Below are 20,076 nucleotides of genomic sequence, written 5' to 3' on the forward strand. Positions count from 1 at the left end.
AGAAATGGCAGAGAAAGATGAAGGGGAAAGAGAAGAAAGGACAGGGGGGAGTGAAGTAAGGAGGTATGTATACAGAGACACGGAGGTAGCAACAACATCAGCACAAAGGGGAGCAATTGGCAAAGAAGACAAGGGAGGAACGGATCTGATAGACTTAAAATCAGTAACAATTGGGGGGAAAAAGACAGAATGGGGGTTGAAATTAATGGAGGAATTTTGCAGTGAGGAAGGAGAAGAAATAGACAAGGAAGGGAAAGACAGTGAAAGGGAAAGCTTGGATAAATTCTACCTCACCCGGATAAATGGAGAATCACCATGGATCTGGAGGAGAAAGGGAGAAACGGAGGGAAGTGAGGAGGAAGAGCAAGGAATAGCGGAAAGGCAGACACGTGAAGCCACACCGCCACCATCCCGTCCCACATGTTCCCCTACCTCACGCTCATTACGAGCAACATACCCATCTAAACTCGCGCCCTTCACACACGAACTGACACCCTACGCAGGCAGGCTTAGAGACCTCCCTGGACGCAGGCAAGGAGAACGAATACACACGCCCGCATTAAATAAAGAAAATGATAAAAGAAAGGGGAGGGATGGAGGAGAAACAGTTACGAGCAGGGGAAATATGGACCCCATTGACGATGTAGAAGAAAGGGAAGATGAGGAGGGGTGTACGGATTCGATTCTGTGGGACCTAAAGTGCCAACTAGGACACAACCTAATGCCACTCCTGGAGAGGGGAGGGGTTAGACCACAATACGTCCCCTGGAAGCATGCAGACAAGGAAAATATAAAGTGCAGGCTCCCATCATTAAGTGGAGGTGCGGGAAAATGGATATATGAAATGGAAAAATATACTGCAGGACAGAAATTGGCAGTGGGGGATGTAAAGGGCCTTCTAATATCAATATTAGGGGATGCAGCAGATGACATCTGGAAGAGAGCAGGCTTCCCCGGAGTAACAATAACAAACACATCGCACGATGGGGCACCATTTGCTAACTGCAGACATGCACTATGGCAGGCACTGAGGGTACAGTACCCAGACACATCAGACATAGGAGCAATTACCTCATGCAAGATGCGTGAGAACGAAGATCCTGTTGATTATATCCAGGAGATTCAAGAGAAGTGGCGCATGGAAACTAGAGAACAATGGGACAAGACACCAGCAATATTCTACCATATACTAGTACAAGGGCTCCCACAAGCAGTCCAGAAACAACTGAAAAAAGTAGTGGGGATGGAAGCAAAAGCTTGGCCTGAAATACAACTAACAATAGTGCATCATTGTAGGACATGGCAAGAAAAAATGAAAAAAAAGGAAGAGGATAGAAAAACGGAAGAGGCTAAATTAGTACAGAAAAAACTTACTAAATATACGATGGAAGGTGCACTAATAACCACACCTGCAACAATGACTCAAAGCCCCACACAAGTAGTACATAGGACCCCTACTTGAGGGGTTAAAAGAAGCTAACAAAGGGGAGAAAAAGTTGGGGTGGACAATGGAAATGAAAGAGGCTTTTGATGAACTGAAAGATGCAATATCAACCGCTCCGGTACTGGCCACCCCAGATTATTCACGACAATTCTTTATATTTTCACATTGCGACTCAGCAGTAATGAAAGCAGTGTTGGCTCACAAAACAAGCATGGGCTACAAACCAGTAGCATTTTACAGTGGTCACTTGGATCCTGTGATGTTGGGACATTTCCCTTGCGAACAAGGTCTCGCCGCAGCTGCCATTGCGGTAGAGAAAGCATCAGCAATAACAATGGGGTGCCCAACCACACTATTTGTGGAACATGCACTATTTGCAATATTGAACAAGCCTAAGTCCACACTAACCACGCAGAGGGCATCAGGGTATGAGATCATCTTATCTAGACCAGAACTATCAATTGTTAGATGCAGCACGGTTAACCCTGCAAGGTTTTTAGCAGAAGTAATTGAGGAAGGAGACTATGCACACGATTGTACGCAGACTACCGAAATGTACTCAGGTACTAGAAAGGTTGAAGAAAACGCACTAGATGGAGGTGAGCTCTTATTCATCGATGGGTCTTCAACGATAGACCAAGGTGATGGGATTAGGAGAACTGGGGCAGCAGTGGTAAAAATGACAGAGGAACCGGTGTGTGTAGCAATGAGATGTGTACAATTACCACAGCATTACTCTGCCCAAGCTGCTGAGTTGGTTGCACTGATCTTGGCGTTGAAGGAAAGCTTTGACAAACGAGTAACTATATATTCTGACAGCGCATATGTCACGTCTACTGTCCACTCAGGGTTGTCCAAATGGAAAAGAAGAGGGTTTAGGAGAGCTGATGGCACACCAGTACAACATGCTCTCTTGTTAGCTGAACTAATTGAAGTAATAAATGATCCCCAAGAATTAGCCTTGGTCAAATGTACCGCACACACTAACGGAGAAGATCACATCTCAAAAGGGAATGCAGCAGCAGACGCACATGCAAAGTATGCTGCATATTTTGGTGAGATATGGAACCCCCCAGAGTCAGAGAGAGGGAGAGGGAGGGGTATAGCTAAGGAGATGTTGATAAGGGAAGGGTACACCCATCTCCCAGCCACACAGATAATGGAGCTACAAGCGGCTGCACCAATGGCAGAAAAGGAAATATGGGTAAAAAGAGGATGCACAATGTCACCAACTGATGCACTATGGCGCCAGGGTAACACTGGAAAGATGGTAATGCCACTGGCACTATTGAACACCGCCCTGAGCCAACTACACCACCCAGCCCACACAGGCAAGGAGGTTATTGCAGCACGAATTAGGGAAGATTGGTTCTGCCCCGAGTTAAATTCCCATGTGACAAATTTTATTAGCAATTGTCTCACATGTCAACAGTTCACGGCCGGTCACACGCTGAAGGTGATAAAAGGTACTATACCCCGGCCAGAGCGACCCTTCCTACACATCCATATTGACTATGTTGACATGATCAACGTATGTCAAGGAAATAGGTATATGATTGTAGTAGTATGCCCATTCTCAAGGTGGATTGAGGCAGGGCCCTGCTCGCACCCAGATGCATTTAGAGCAGCAACATTTCTAGTGAGGGAGGTCTTCCCCAGGTGGGGAGTGTGCGAGGTACTGCGGTCAGACAATGGTCCGCATTTCACAAATGAAATGTTCCAGCACATCACATCCCTATTGAACATCAAGCATAAATTTGCATGTGCATATCACCCGCAGGCCAACGGTATATGCGAACGCCTGAATGGCCTATTAAAGGAGGCAATTGCAAAAATACAGCAAACAACAAAGAAGAGTTGGTTGTATTGCCTCCCGCTAGCCCTATTTGAGCTCAGGAATAGACCGGGCTCCGACCACCACCTCACCCCTCATGAGGTGGTGACCGGACGTCAAATGCGCCTTCCACTAACGCCAACATCAAGAGCATTCACTGACTATGACAGCGCTGCAAGCGTCCTTGGTGATGAAATGTACCAATATGTGTCTTCTTTGATTACTAGTGTAGTGTTTGTGTCTCAACAGCTCGAGCGCACGAGGGGCGGGTCTAAGAGTGATCAACAAGAAGACGCGGATAAAGAATTGGGAAATGACAAACTGTGCAAAATTTCTAAAGGTGACCATGTACTACTGCGCAATTTCAACAGAAAGTGGAACAGCCCACGCTTCACTGGCCCCCACCTGGTAGAGGACGTATCAACAAGAGAAGTAAAGCTACAGGACAAATGTGCCTGGAATCATCTCCACGACGTAAAGATCTGCAAACTCCAGACCCGCCCTAGCGCCACCGACTGGGCCACCGGAAGAACAACAACAGCGTCACCAACGGAGGAAGAGACTTCTACCACAGCTAACGGCCTAAGTGTCTCCCTACCCTACCACCCCCCAGATTACCCAGAGACAACTACCGAAATAGAGAAGGGTAATTCCAATACCGCCCACCCCATGGTCACTCGATCAAAGAGTAAAGAGATTCCCGCCAATTGAGCCCTAAACCCTCTACCTATCTACGTCCCTCCCACTGCAGTAATAACCCAACTGAAGGACATTATCTTGTACACATACACATGTAAACACTTGAATGTTCTCTTTTTCTTCTTCTCTCGCACATGCAGGTACCGTGTATTATTGTACTGCTAAGAAAAAGATAACTAACAAGGTTCACTGCCCAGGAGTAGATGCTACCTTCAGACAATAGCCACCCTGAAGAATTATCACACCAATTTGTTTATCACATAAAAAGGCCAAAGTACCTGAAAAAGAGGAAGGTACGGGTCTACTACACAGAATTTCTCTTGGCCATAGAACAATCAATGCCCCACCTCCACACATACTTGCCTGTCCTAAAAGATAGATCGCTTAGATTGGCGTGGGAACAGCTCTTCGCCTGGGCATTGAACGACTACTTGATAGGGAGAGCTTGAAAACAACAACTAACACTAATAACAAGCATATTGAGAATTTTCAGGCGGGCAATTTTAACGTCGCAAGAATTAGCTGCCGGACTGCAGCAAGGTAAGAGCAAAAATGCCGGTGAGATTAGCCTCTGTAATAAAATGGATAGGGATTTTGACGATCACCGGGTTCGTGACTGCCTCTGTATGGCAGTACTGCTATGCTATCAATATTTCAGCTGTACCCAAACCTAATATACCCCCACCCACTGCTGCAACAGGTGTTACGTCAGGTGGTACTAGCAAAATTCCACATAAGGATAACAGAGTTAAACGCAGCACATACTCAGATAATAAAGGTATTGACAACTACATACAAGATTCAGCACACGTCTCGAACAACATGTGGTACCAACACATGACTAAAATAGGCAAGCAGACAACAGAGGACAGCTGCTACGTCTGCTCATTGATCCCATATGCCATGAGCGCTTCTCGAACTTTCGTTGCCACGGAGATAGATGAAAAGACAGCACGATCTATAGTATACTTGGCACTGTTCCAAACGAAAGGGAGATTTCAAGGGACGGTGGTGCATCTGGTATGGAAAACGCGAGACACATACCCATACGAAGACAACTTCCTAAAGACTTATTTGAGTTACCACAAGACCAGTTTGCATGCTCAAGCATTCAGATACATGACAAGTGGCCCTGAAAAAGGAGAAACAAAGAAGGTAACACTACAATACCTACCATGTGATTGGTACGCTACTGAAGTCCCTGGTAAACAAGGATGTTGGGAAAGACCACTGGTAACAATAACAGGGAAGGTGTACCTAGACAACAAATGGGACATAGGAGTGGTTGGCAGCAACATGGTAACGAGAGAAAATGTTACAACTATTGCTGAACATAATGTGAGATGTTGGACGACTTGGATCAAGTATGTACCCATGCTAACGTGGATAGAAAACGATGAAGACCCTATAACAATACTGCCGCTGACTGCGCCTAAGGTATGCTACCAACATAGAGGAGAAGTGGACGTGGGATACAACACCAACTGTGCAAGCGTGACGGAGTTACCTGAGGGGGGAGCAGGAACAGCAGTAGTAATGGACCATTACTGGGCCTGCGGAGAAAAGGCATACCACACACTGCCCCCTCTGTGCAATGGTGTCTGCACAATGGTACACGTCAATGTACCATCACTAGTGGTACCCAAAAAACATGTGAACGTGGCGAACTTCCCTAAGATGGATGAAGGGAACAAGAGAAAGAAGAGATCTGTACAACCTCAGAAGGGGCCAGAGACCAAAGACAATACCAACGACAATGTCCTGAAGAGAAGGAAAAGACAAGGAGAACCTCTGACGGGAAATTACCTATGGGGAAGGTCGGAAACAGCACTCACTTCAATTCCGCCAGAACACAGACTATTCAGCAGAGCAGCAATGTTCTTCTCCTCAATAATACATCCGGGACTGCAAGCTTACGCAAACGCAAAATGGCTCCAGATAACTAGATGGGAACTAATGATGACAATTAATTCTACAGTAAATGGATTCAACGCAATAAAAGAGGAACTGCGAGCAGTAAGGATGGTAGCACTACAGAACAGATATGTACTGGACCTCCTTACAGCAATGGAAGGAGGAGTTTGTGCAAAGATAGGACAATCATGCTGCACATTCATTCCTGCTAATGATGCTGACAATGGCACGCTGACAGAGGCAGTGTCGCAATTGGCCCAGATGCACTCCAAAATGATGGAAGAAAGTAAAGGAGTGAAGAAGGATGACAGCTGTTTTTCACTGTTATGGTAATGGATGCCATCTTGGCTGTCGGACGGACTGAAGATTATAGTTGGATGCATCATACTGGCTGGAGCTGCACTGATCATAATAAGATTTTGGAAAGCCCGGAAGGCACGCACCACAGACGAAATGATCGACATGGTTGGTATGCACCCCTTGATGCCGGCAGATGACGGCCAGCACACCGGCACAATAATAAAAGAAAGAGAAAAACTACGCAAACAGATCATCACCAACCACTTGGACCCACCATCCGTGAAGCTCGAAAACCCAAGAAACCCAAGGAGCTACATAGGGAAATCGGTCTACTGCACACCTGGAGGAACCTGTGAATATATGTATTGGTCATTTGAAGACCATGTAAATCACTATGGACATTTGGGAGGAGTAACCAAAATATGGAGATTGAGAGGAGATAAAGAAAAGGATATGTTTGTGGTCGACAAGTCGACCAGAGGGGGGACTGAAGTGGGAGAATGGAATAAAAGGCTCCCGCCAATCCCCTCTCACCCCTGGCCAAGAGGATCACGGCCCAGGCACCCGCCACGAGAGGAGTTTGCCCATCTACCAGACGACCAAATACCCTGGTATAGGAACATACGGATGTGCCCACCAACCTGCCCACCAGCATGCCCTGCCCATGCCGACACCTGCGGCATGGACGAACTCGACTGAACCATTCAACAGTAAATGAACACATCGTTAGAGATGCCATGACGACCTAGCCAATGGTCAGCACACCCATGCAAACATGCACACTGGACACCCCCACACCAATCCACACGAAGAACATATTCAGTGCTATGACGTAGGTGACGGATACACCCATTGACGCACATCTTTATTATTTTCACATAGGTCTTTCAAAACGCAGAAATGCAAGACGCACAATGAATGCATCTAAAATGCTTGCTCACGCTTCCCCTAAACCCATGCGCCATAATGAGGGATATAACGAAGACATGATACTGGGGATAAAGCAATATGATACCATAACCTAAAGCGCCGTGCATCAAATGTCTCCACCTATGCACCAGGCCCAAGTAGGCCGCAAGCAAGAGCTTCCATGAACATTTAACGAGCAAGGGTTCAGTTGCTGACCCTGCAGAATGAGCCCGACAAACACAGACAGCCAAGGGCACAATGTTGCAAACTCACATGCCGCAAGCCGACGCCAAGGTCACACCTGCTAATTAAGCCAGCCACACAGTGGAAAAACAATATTAATTGTGCAGAATTCTGCCTCAACCACGGTCCCACCTCACGTGACCAAGCCGAACTTGATAGAGTGCCAGGCCCAGGAGGAGGGAGGCGCCTGGACTCCCCGTCTCAAGACACAGGCAGATACAATTAAGCGACTCAATGGACATCTGCGACAGTGGGAGTAGTCGGCCTTCCAGCTTATGAATAAATCCTCAAACTGTCTGCACATTCCTATAGTGAAACATTGTTGCAAACAACAGGTGCACCGCGAGCTGGGAACAGCGATGGTCCCAGACTGGGGGGCTCGCGAGTGGACCAATCAGAACACGGGGCTCTTATCACTGACGCCACTAACACTGACCAATCCTCAGGGGTCTTCATGTAACAATTTTCATGTATCAAATTGAAGGGACAACCCAGGTATACCACCTAACTAACCCTTAACCACTAACAACGGTCTCTATACGTATACTATACTAACCCTACCACTCGAGGAGCCAATCCAGAGTGGAGATAGGTTTTTTGCTAACTTTCCCAAGTGACGCAAGTAGCGCGTCATACTAAGGTAAAAAGGGCCTGCGAGCCCTACGACTGTGTGTGTGTCAGGACGGACGCGTACGCTCCTTGACCCATCCCTGCCGTTTTGTTTAATAAACAGCAGAATCACCTTGCTTCTTGCGTGTGTCTCATACTCATTCTTTTGGGATATACGGGAGGAGTTGGGGCCTCCCTGCCCGGAGGTCCGCGGACGGCCAGCCGACCCCGGGAGAATTTCCCCCCGACACTGCCATTGTACTTTTCTACCGCAGGCTGAACTCTCAGCTGCAATAAAGCACCCATGGGTGACCATTGTGTCAAAATGGACTCAGTCTTCTATTTTTGCCATTTCTTGTTTGTGAGGTCTTGCTTGGGTATTACTCTGCACAACAAACCAGGTTTGAGACTTTTGTTTGTTTTGTCTTTGGCGGGCTTCAGTACTGAAATCTGCCTCTGGCTCCAGTGTGTCTGGAAGGGCAGGAAGTGAGGGAGGTGCCCAAAACTCTGCTGTCCTTTGTCTCCTTGGTTAACTGAATGTACCCAGTCCAGTCCTGATTGGCTGACTGGCTGTCGTTGCAGGACAGCCACCTTGCAGTGTGAGTGACAGCTAGGCTGTGCATGAATGGGAGAAACCTGCTTAAAAGGCGAGGCTTCTTGGACTGAAGACAGAGGCGTCCACTGGGAAGAACAACCTGATGAAGAAACCATGATCGAATCTTGTAGCATCCTCCTGGAACGGTGAAGCCCTGCTGTTCTGAAACTCCTTTTTCTGATCGACAAGAGAAGCTCTGGACAGAAACTACTTCTTCCCTTGAATTAGTGGCACCAACTAACTCAGAGACAAACTTTGCTGGAAGATCTTCCCCAACTGGCTGTACTTCTTTGCTGCTGCTGGTACTGAGTGCCATGGGTCGAGAAATCCATAGTTCAGTGCAACGTCTGTAAGCCGGCCAAAAGCTCCACAAATCTCCTGAGGACTCCCCTGAAGCAGGACGACCCAAGTTCGAGTCAACTCACCAGAGTGCTGGACTCAAGGAGTGAAGGAAGCCCGACTGGTGTCCAAGATTTGTGGTGGTGCTTTTTATCGAGCCCTGAAACCGCAAAGTGACGCTGATCCAAAGAACGCCCATAGCGGCCGCCAATCTTTGAATTGCTGTGTAGGAGTCCTCCAGACGTCCTCTCTCTTGTCCCCACAACTGAAGCCCAGGAACCCAGGATCTGCATCCCTGCAACTAGACAGATGCCAGCTGGATCCTCTTCTTCTAACCAAAGGTACTGTTCTGACTTTGAGGAACTTACCTCATTGTCTGTAGCTTGCTCTTTTCAGTTGAGACTTGCAGTAGCTGCTTTTCTAGAGTTGATTGTAGCTCTAACTTTCACAAGAGTAAAAGCTTGTGGCCCAACAGTGATTTCTTCAACAAACTCTCTAACCAAGTGCAAGCCTTTTTGCTATCTAAGAAGTGCCTCAGCTCCATAGAATTTCCTCCAATTGATTTTGGCTGTCCTGGCTCCCTGGAGACTCTTCTATTCCATTGAATTTGATTCTTACTGTCCCACATAGGTGATACATTGGTTTTTAACTGATATTGATGGGAAAGATTTTTATCTAGGCTTCATTGGAAGATTTAATAAGTGCTCACATGCTCTGAGAACCTGTTCACCTTTTTCTTTCCTTTAAACTTGCCTTTCTGCTAACTTCATAATTTACCAAGTACAAAAGTGATATATAAATGGCAATACTGTCCTACACCTCAGGGTGTAGGAAGTGTGTAAGCATCTCTAAAGAGCATCTACTCGCTTGACTTGATTCTGAGAAAGTATTTTGAAGTGTATTTTTATTGCTGCAAATTGCCCTTTTTAAAGAATGCTTATTTAAAACTGACTATTAAATAAATAAATAATCATTTTACTAGAAAACTTTGAGTTTATGTGTTGTTTGGATACTTGTAATTTTGAATTTTGTTCACATTTACCCCTCTTGAGATAAGCCTGGCTGCTCAGTCACACTACCAACGTGTGTACTGCTTACCTATACCAATACGTGAGTTACCGACTCTCCCACAGGGCTACTACATCAATTATTGCCTAACAAAGACTACCTTCCTGATTGCCATTACTTCGGCTCAGTGTTTGGGGGAAATCAGGGACCTCTTGTGTAGGCCTCTGTTTCTGGTGGTCTGGGAGGAGGCTTTGTTGCTGTGCTGTGACCCCTCGTTTGTGCAGTTCCATCGATCTCAGGAGGTGGTTCTCTTGACTTTCTTTCAGGCTCCGTCCTCTCCTGAGGAGGAGGCTTGGCATTGTCTGGATGTCAAGCGGGTGGTCTTACATTATCTGTTCCTGAATGAGTCCTTTTGTCTCACTGATATGGGGGCAGGGGATTGTGGTCACCGGGCTTCCACTCCAATGATTAGTCAGTGGATTAAATCTTTGCTTCTGTGTACCAATGAGTCTGCAGACCTCTGTAATGCAGGGTGGGTCCAGGGTCAGTCCACCAGAGTGGTGGCCGCCTCCAGGGCACGCCTGTGGGGGGTATCTTTGTTAGACATTTGCTGAGCTGCCTAATGGGCTTCACCTAACACATTAATTTGGCATTACCAACTCAACATGGAGGGGCCTCAGTCTACTTCCTTTGGTGTGGGTGTTCTGGAGGCTGTGTCTGGTTGAGGTGGTGGTAGGAGTCATGGTCGGCATGACTTTTGCTTTTTGCTGTATCTTGAATAAATTAGTGTTTCACATTACCCTTGGTGTCTGTGTCTTTTGTGGTGGGTATGGGCATCCTTCCTGTTTCTGCTTTGGTACAACTCAAAGGTAAGTAGATGGACAAGGAAGTGGGACGTGGAGGTAATGCTCGGATTACTTACCGGTAATCTTCATTACTCCTGGCCTTACTCTTCCTCGCCCCAGTACGGCTTCCCTTGCCTCCCGCCCATTGGATGAAGGTTCCCATGAATGGACTTTGGATTACTGCCATGAGTTGGTTGGTTGGGAGGGGAGTGGCGGCCAGTGGAAGGCTTGAAAAAGAGTAGAGTTTCAGTGAGCAAAGAACATACTTAAAGGTAGGTACTGGGACGAGGATGAGTAAGACCAGGAGTAATGAAGATTACCAGTAAGTATTCTGAGCATGCATTGAAATGAATAGGACATGCATTGAAATAAATATGACACCCACTGAAATTAATTTAACATCGAACTAAGGATAGTACAGGGGCAACGCGTTGGTCTTGGAAGCAAGACCACGCAGAGCAACAGAGGTTCGAATCAAAGATCTGCGCTTGGAAACCAAACTCAGGTACGGTATTAGGCGTGTTATAAAAAAACAATTATATAAATACAGATATAAATATAACACTGATTGAAATGTATGTAACATGCAATTAAATGGATATGACATGCATTGAAATGAACATGACAATCATTGAAATTAGTATAACATGGGTTGAAATTCTTATGACACAGATAGAAATGAATGTAGCATGCATTGGTATGGATAAGGTGCTCTGAATTGTGAGTATAACACATGCTGAAAAGCACAGACATAGGCAACCAATCATATTGCAGTGAAATGAAAGCTGCAAAGCCTTCCAGTAAATGCTGCTCACTCTTCTTTCTTCAGGTTTAGAGGTAAGAACTTAGATTTCTCTGTACATAGGGCCTCTGCACACCATATATCCGTGTTTAGTACTGTTATTTGAACAACTTTCCTCAGGCTCAGCTGCCTCAGCATGACGGGGCTAGCAGCCCATGCGGTCGGTGGGTTTATCTTTTGTTGTGATCATGTGATTTAAAGATATCTTTGGGCCTGAGCCGCCCGAACCAATCTTTCGTTTGCTTTTTACAGAGCTCTTTCTCCTGATTCCTGAGCCAAATATAGAATTGGCACAGGACAGACATTCAAGCATTGTCAGTTTCCCAAGTCACAGCTATGCAGACACACACAGTGTCCATGGGTCTGCAGGTTAAGGTACTCAAGTTGCAAACACATTTCGTTTATCAGTAGCAGAGACATTCCTAAGCATGATGGAACATTTCCAACTCCAAAAGCTCCCAAATCACTGGTTACCTTGCAAATCTGTGATAGTTAAAGTGAGCAACACAAAGCACCCATTTAAAGATGTGTTTATATCCATGATGACTATTATCATAGCATGCAGAACAAATAGTTGCTTTATGTCACTATACCATGTTTTCAACATCATGAATAACAACGAGCTGGAGGTTTGTGACAAAGAATCTCCACGTCTATATTTTTTCCTGCATCCCCAATCATTTACCACTGATACGGAATTCAGCTAAAATAAATAATCTGAAACCTGAACTGTGGCAGAAGAACGAGGTTCCAGGATATAGAGATCACAGGGACAGGGGGAAAGTTGAGGCTGTGTGCTCTGTGATACACTGCATACACCTGCTGCAAAAATATGCGAAAACATGCTTTGTGTCAGATAGTTATCAACTGCCCACAGAGGCATCTCACATCCTGGAAGTGAGCACCTGCCACATGCTCCCTCTACCTAACCCTCTCCACACTGGTGCCACTGGATACCTCGAGGTGCTTGTACAATGCTGTGTTCTTGCAGGGCATATAACCTGCAAGAACATGCAATGCTTCAAAGCATGCTCTGGTAAGATAACCCAATGGGTGACTACACCTGCTGCAGAAATCTGTGGAGGCATGCTGTAGTATTAGGTGTGACCTGTCCTATAGAGGCATCTCACATCCTGGAGGCTGGACTTGGGTACCTGGTACACACTGCCTTCATTTACCCCACTTTGTTGGTGTCACCTGGTACTGCTAGTGATCCCATATCTCTCTGAACTTGCAGGGCATAGCTCCTGCAAGGACAGGTTATGCTTGATAGCAGGCACCGGTAAGATAATCTGCCACCGAAATATGATGAATTTGGCTGTGTGTTGCACAGGCATCACCCGCATCATCCATGTCCAAGATGTGAGTACCTGGCCCATGCCTGCTGAATCAACCCCTCTCCATTAGTGCCACTGGATACCCTAAGGCAATCCGACAACTCACCACCGGAACGACAGGCTATGTATGAAAAGGAGTGGGTTAATGCACGTTCTGTACAATTCTGGGAACTGTGATGTGTGCCGTGGTGGAAGGGGAAAAAAGGAACTAGTGGTACTCTGGCTGCATCCAAAAAGAAGGGAGTAGGATGGTTCAGAAAGCTGGCATGGGGGGGGGTAGGGACCAGGATCACAAACATTGGCTGAACAGCTAATCGCCACTCTTCAAATTTGATGACAAAAAACACAAATTGCATAATAAAGCCACATAACAATATGTAAATCCGTATAGCAACATGTTAAGCCAAAGGAATATCATTGTGACTTACATTTTCACACCCTGAATGGTAAACTATAAGTCCCAGAATTCAAGATAATGTCAACCTTGCAAATCTGTTGAAGCCCACAGTACTTTCGGTGATTTAAACATGCAATACATAAGTTGTCTAGTAAGCTCAGAGAGATATGGAGATTCTTTGTCACAAACCTCCAGCTCGTTGTTATTTATGATGTTGAAAACATTTTATTAGTGACAACAAGCAATTATTTTTGTCATGTCATGATGGATATAAACAAATGTTTAAATGGGTGATTTGTGTTGCTCACTTTAACGATCACTGATGTGCAAGGTTACTTGTGCTTTGTGAGCTCTTTGAGTTGGAAATGTTCCAGCATGCATAGGAAAGGCTCTGCCACTGATAAACGAAATGCGTTTGTAACCTGAGCACCGTAAACAACCTGCAGAGCCACGGACACTGTGTGTGTGTCTGCCAAACTGTGACTTGGGAAACCGGCAGTGATTTAATGACTGGCCTGAGCCGATTCTATATTTAGCTCAGGAGTCGGGAGAACGAGAAAGCGCTCTGTAAAAAGCAAACAAACGGTCCAGGCTCAAAGATATCAGTAAAAAAAGAAAAAAGTTAAATTACAACATGATCACAACAAAAGATAAACCCTTCATTTATTTATTTATTTTAATGGATAAATCGCGCAAACAGCTGAGAGGCATCGAGGCGCTGTTACAGGTAATGAACTTAGTTACATGAAGCATGGGTCAGACATTGTAGAAACATTGCATACATATTGTCCAGGCAGACATCGTAAAAAAACATTGTATACAGATAGCCCAGGATTAGGTGAATAGCAGTGTCTTTATGGCTTTGCTGAAGGCTAAGTGGGAGGTTTCCGCTCTTAGGGCAGTGGAAGAGCATTCCATTGCAGGGCTGCTATGAATGGGAAGCTAGCGCCATCTTCTCTGGCTCATTTGGTTTTGGGTACTGTGAGCATGTTAGCATAAGGTGTTCTGGTTGGTCTGGAGGATGCAGATCTGTGTATTTTTTGGATAAGGTACAAAGGGGCCGCTTGACTGATGCATTTGTGGGTTAGAACCAGGGTTTTAAAGAATACGCGTTCTTTGATGGGTAGACAGTGGGCCTGTTTCCTGGTGGCAGATATATGGTCCCTTCTTGGGATGCCAGTGGCTGCGCGGAGCATGCTGTTTTGGATCGTTTGGAGCTTCTCCATGTTTTTTACTGACATGCCCGCAAAGAGGGCATTGCAGTAGTCGAGTCTGGATCCTGTTATAACTATGGCAATGGTGAGGCAGTTATCATTGAACAAGAATGGTCTGGCCGCATTAAGCAGCTTGGCATGGTATTCTGCAGTAGACGCAATGGCGTTGACTTGCCTGAACATAGAAAGGTTTGAGTCTAGGTAGACTTCGAGGGTTTTTACTATTTCATAGACTGTGATTTTGATGTTATCTATCGTGAAATGGAGCAATTGGTTGCCAAGTTTCTTTAAGGTTTCAGTGGAACCAATAAGGAGAAGTTCTGTCTTGTCACTTTGAGGCAGAGCCCGTTCACGGCCATCCAGACCTGAATATGATAGATATTGTATAGTGTGCGGGAAATGCAGGAGCCTTGCGGGACTCCCCATTGGATGATGGTGGGAGAGGCAGAGTCTTGGTCAGAGAAGACTTTAATGGTCCAGCCTTGCAAGAATGGTGTGATCCAGGATGTCGCATTGGGTGGGAAGTGGGTTGTAGATGTCAAGTGGTGGCAGAGGACGTTGTGATCCACAAGGTAAAATGCTGCGGATAGGTCCAGGAGTAGAAGTAAGGAAAGTTTCCCAGAGTCCCGAACGTCATCCATTTGTTTTTTTAAATCAAGTAGGGCCATTTTAGTTCCGCGCCCAGGGTGAAACCCAGACTGATGAAGGACAAGGAGGCTGTTGGCCTCGATGACTTGTTGTACTAGTGTAGGCTGTGTTGTCAAGTATTTTCAGCAGGAATGGGACAGTGGTTATAGGCGTATAGTTGCCGGGGGAGGTGGGGTCCAGTGCAGGTTTCTTCAGGAGGGTCTCCGGCTGCACATGCTGCCAGCCCCGTCAGCCTGAGGCAGCTGAGCCATGAGGAAAATTGTGCAAATGACAGTACCAAACACGGATATATGGTGTGCAGAGGCCATATGTACAGAGAAATCTAAGCTCTTACTTCTCGGCCTGAAGAAAGAAGAGTGAGCAGCATTAACTGGAAGGCTTTACCGCTTTCATTTCACTGCAATGTGATTGGTTGACTATGTCATGTGCTTTTAAGCATTTGTTATACTCACAATTCAGAGCACCTTATCCATTCCAATGCATGCTACATTCATTTCAATCTCTGTCATAAGAATTTAGACCCAGGTTATATTAATTTCAATGATTGTCATATTCATTTCAATGCATGTCATATCCATTTAAATGCATGTTACATTAATTTCAATCAGTGTTATATTCATATATATCAATGTTATATTTGTTTCAGTGGATGTTATATTTATTTCAATGCATGTCCTACTAATTTGAATGCATGCTCCAATTACTTACTGGTAAACTCCATTACTCCTAGTTCTACTCATCCCCGTATTTATCATTGAGTATGTTTGGTCCTCATGGAACTCTTTTCCTCTGGTTGCCCCTCCCAGGAGGTATATCCTCCCAACCAACCAGCCCATGGCAGAAATCCAAAGCCCAGGCATGGGAACCTTCATCCAACGGGAGGGAGGGAAGGGAAGTCTGTGCTGGGGTGAGGAAGAGTAGGACTAGGAGTAATGAAGATTACTGTTAGGTAATCCACGCATTACCTTCACATCCCTCTTCCTCTTTCAAGTACTTACCTTTGAGTTGTATCAAAGCAGAAACAGGAAGGACACCCATGCCCACCACAAGAGACACAGACACCAAGGGTAATGCGAAACCCACCCAACACTAATTTATTAAACATACAGCAAAAAGCAAAATGCATGCCGACCATGACTCCTGCCACCACCTCAACCAGACACAGCCTCCAGAACACCCACATCAATGGAAGTAGATTGGTGCCCCTCCACATTGAGTTGCTGATGTCGAATTAATGTGTTAGTTGTAGCCCATGTGGCAGCTCTGCAAATGTCTAACAAAGGTACCCCCCGCAAGTGGGCCCATGATGCGGCAACCCCTCACGTGGCTCAACCCTGCACCCACCGTTTATTATAGAGGCCTGCAGACTCATAGGCCCTCAGAATCAAAGATTTAATCCCTGGCTAATCGTTGGAGTGGAAGCCCAGTGACCACAGTCCCCTCCACCCTGATCAGTGAGACAAAAGGACTCACTCCGGGACAAATAATGTAAGACCACCCACTTGACATCCAGACAATGCCAAGCCTAGTCCTCAGGAGAGGGGCCAACTGGGCCCAAAGGATGAGAATCTGTTACCCATTTCAAGAGCCTTGAGACCACAGCCCCCACTACCAGAGGGGACCAGGAAACCTGGAAAGCCTCAATGCTCACCCACTTAGAACGGAGAGTAGAGACTGCCAACCCCTTCTCTGCCCCTTCATGAAGAAATTGTAAAATGTCTGGAGGCCACACTCCAGTGCCAGGACGAGAGAGAAGGTGGACATTGAACACCTGCAACAAAACAGTCATCTGGGCAGCACCCAAGGAGGAGCTAACCACATATCCAGAAGGCCCGGGAATCACCCACTCCAAAGCCAGTTAGGGACCACCAGGATAAACATGCCCAGGGATGATCTGATTGTGCTGATGACCGGTGGAATCAAGGGAATTGGAGGGAAGGCATCAAGAAGCTCCAGGGGCCAAGCAAAGGAAAGAGCATCCATCCCCCAGGTCCCAGGTGACAGAGTCTCAAGCAATACCTGGGAAGTTGAGAGTTGCAGGGGTAGGCAAAGAGGTCCACCCAGAGATGTCTGAACCGCTGACATACCTCCTGAAAATCCTCGGGGCGAAAAGACATCACTGCTGAGACCGAAAACACCCTGCTGAGCTGGTCCGCAGTCACATTATCCACGCCCCGATATGGACCGCTCTCAAGGAGACATGGTGTGATGCGGCCCAGGTCCCAATGGACATATCCAGATCCTGCAGCGAGCAGGGCCCTGTATGCCCCTGATCATTGATGTACGCCAACACTGAGGTGTTGTCTGTCCGAACCAGAACATCCTTCCCCTGTATCGAATACCTGAACACCAACAAAGCCTTTAGAATGGCTGACAACTCCTTCCAATTGGAGGACTTCTCCTGGCCCTGAAGAGACCACCTCCCCTGATAAGTGAAGTCCAGAAGTCCAGGAGAGTTGCCCCCCAGCCCAGGCTGTTGGCATTGGTGGTAAGAATGATCAGCAAGCCCTTGGATAAGAGCACACCCCTCCGGTGGGAAGACGTCACCGGGATCAGACAGTTGAACTGTAGGGATGCTGGTTCCCAATGGAACAGAAGATGACACACCAACGTCCTCAACTGCAGCTGCGCCCAGGGGACCACAAAAATTCCAGAAGACATGTGCCCATGAAGAAATAACAATTCCCTGGCCACAGCCCAATCCCTGTCCAAAACAGTCCACAACAGACACTGGAGCCAGGAGGCTCTGTCCAGTGGGAGCCAAACCAGTCCTCCCTGGTGCAGAACTTCACACTGATGAACTGTAAGAACTGTGTAAGAAATGGTTGAAGATGGGGCAACAGATGGAGCTGAGACCCGTCCTTGATCAACCAATGATCCAAGTAAGGGTACACTCAAACTCTGGCCAGGTCTAAGGAAGCTCTGTGGCCACTGTGGGAGACCCAGAGGCTCTGCCACCTGCTCCCTCCCACTTACCAATGCTCAGGGTGGGTCATGGAAAACCCCATCCCTAAGCCAGAAGAACATCCAACTCCTGTAGGCTGATAGGCACACCCTGCTTCCCCTCGGCTACCAGATTCTATCCACCATACCCCACTGCTCTGGAGGGGGCCCAGCAGCTATTCTGACAATCTCCAAGCCCTGCAGAGGAGTTGCTGAGTGAGGGCCACAGACCGTTGCCCCTCCTACACAGCACGGAGAGGATCCGCCAGTTCCGGCAGGAACAAAAGAACTGCTTTGGGCTGTTCGGTTGGAAGGTTATACCTCCTGGGAGGGGAGGGCGCAGAGGAGGCCAGCTTGAAAAGAAAAGAGTTCCAGGAAGCACGGAATATACTCCAAGGTAAGTAATGGGACGAGGAAGAGGGACGTGGAAGTAATGTTTTATTCATTCCAATGCATGTTATATTAATTTCAATGCATGTTACCACTTCCATGTGTGTCATATTAATTTCAATGGGTTTCATATTCATTCCATTGAATGTCCTATTCAATTCAACATGTCAGATTCATTTCAATGGGTGTCATATACATGTTAATGCATGTCCTATTCATTTCAATGCATGTCTTATTCATTCCAATGCATGTTACATTCATTCCAATGCATGCTACATTCACTTCAATGCGTCAAATCCATTTCAATGGGTGTCATGTTCATTCCATTGCATGTCGTACTCACTTCAACGTGTGCCATATTAATTCCAATTGGTGTCATATTCATTAAAATGCATGCCTAATCAGTCACTTCTCCAAGCAACGAGTCGGCGGTGGATATTTTCATTGGCTGGTACCTGCCTCTGGAACAGCCTTCCTGTCTCTGAAACTTGAGGAGAACCATCTCCGGTTCCGGAAGCACCTCAAAACCTTTCTCTTTGCTTCTGCTTTCTCTCCTCCTCTCCCCTGCTGATTTCCGGGTTGAAACTGACACAGCACTGGCTACCTGGCCACCCTCTGATCTCAGGCCCAGGTCCCCTCCCACACCAGTTGTACACCTGCACTACCTTCCTTGCAACCCCGCACTTGGGGACTATTTGTCTGTGTCCCTACAGTCCCTTTACCAGCACTTGACACTTGATGCTTGCACTTGCCCTTTACCCCTGCACTTGCCAGCTGCTGTCCGTACTTTTCTTATTGTTATTTATTCTATTATCCCTTGTGTTGCACTTTCCCCTTCCCCCTTCCTATGCAGTTGCGCAATCTGAATTACACCCGGCCTAGTAGGATTGTTGTCTGTCTTCCCTCTGTTCCCCCGCCCTTGCCTCGTTGCGCCTTGAAACACTTGTGTATAGGCGTGTTATAAATGCCATATCATATCATATCATATCATATCATATCATATCATATCATATCATCATATCATATCTAATTATTTCAATGCATTTCAAATGCATGTCCTATTCATTTTAATGCATGTCTTATTCATTCCAATGCATGTTATATTCACTTCAATGTGTGTCATATTAATTTCAATGGGTGTCATACTCATTTCAATGGGTAATTCCATTACATGTCGTATTCACTTCAATGTGTTTCATATTCATTCCAACAGTTGTCATGTTTATTTCAATGCATGTCCTATTCATTTCAGGGCATGTCCTATTCATTCCAATGCATGTTATATTAATTTCAATACATGTTACATTCACTTCAATCGGTGTCATATTCATTTCAATGGGTAATTCCATTACGTGTTGTATTCACTTCAATGTGTTTCATATTCAGTCCAACAGTTGTCATGTTTATTCCAAAGCATGTCCTAATCATTTCAATGCATGTCTTATTCATTCCAATTCATGTTACATTTACGTCAATGTGTGTCATTTTCATTTCAATATGTGTCATATTCATTTCATGTCATATTCACGTCAACGTGTGTCATATTCATTTCAATGGGTGTCATATTCATTTCAATGCATGTCCTATTCATTTCAATCCATGTCTT

The sequence above is a fragment of the Ambystoma mexicanum genome, chromosome 6q, assembly GCF_040938575.1.
Source record: "Ambystoma mexicanum isolate Mex_15411 chromosome 6q, UKY_AmexF1_1, whole genome shotgun sequence".
Taxonomy (NCBI): domain Eukaryota; kingdom Metazoa; phylum Chordata; class Amphibia; order Caudata; family Ambystomatidae; genus Ambystoma; species Ambystoma mexicanum.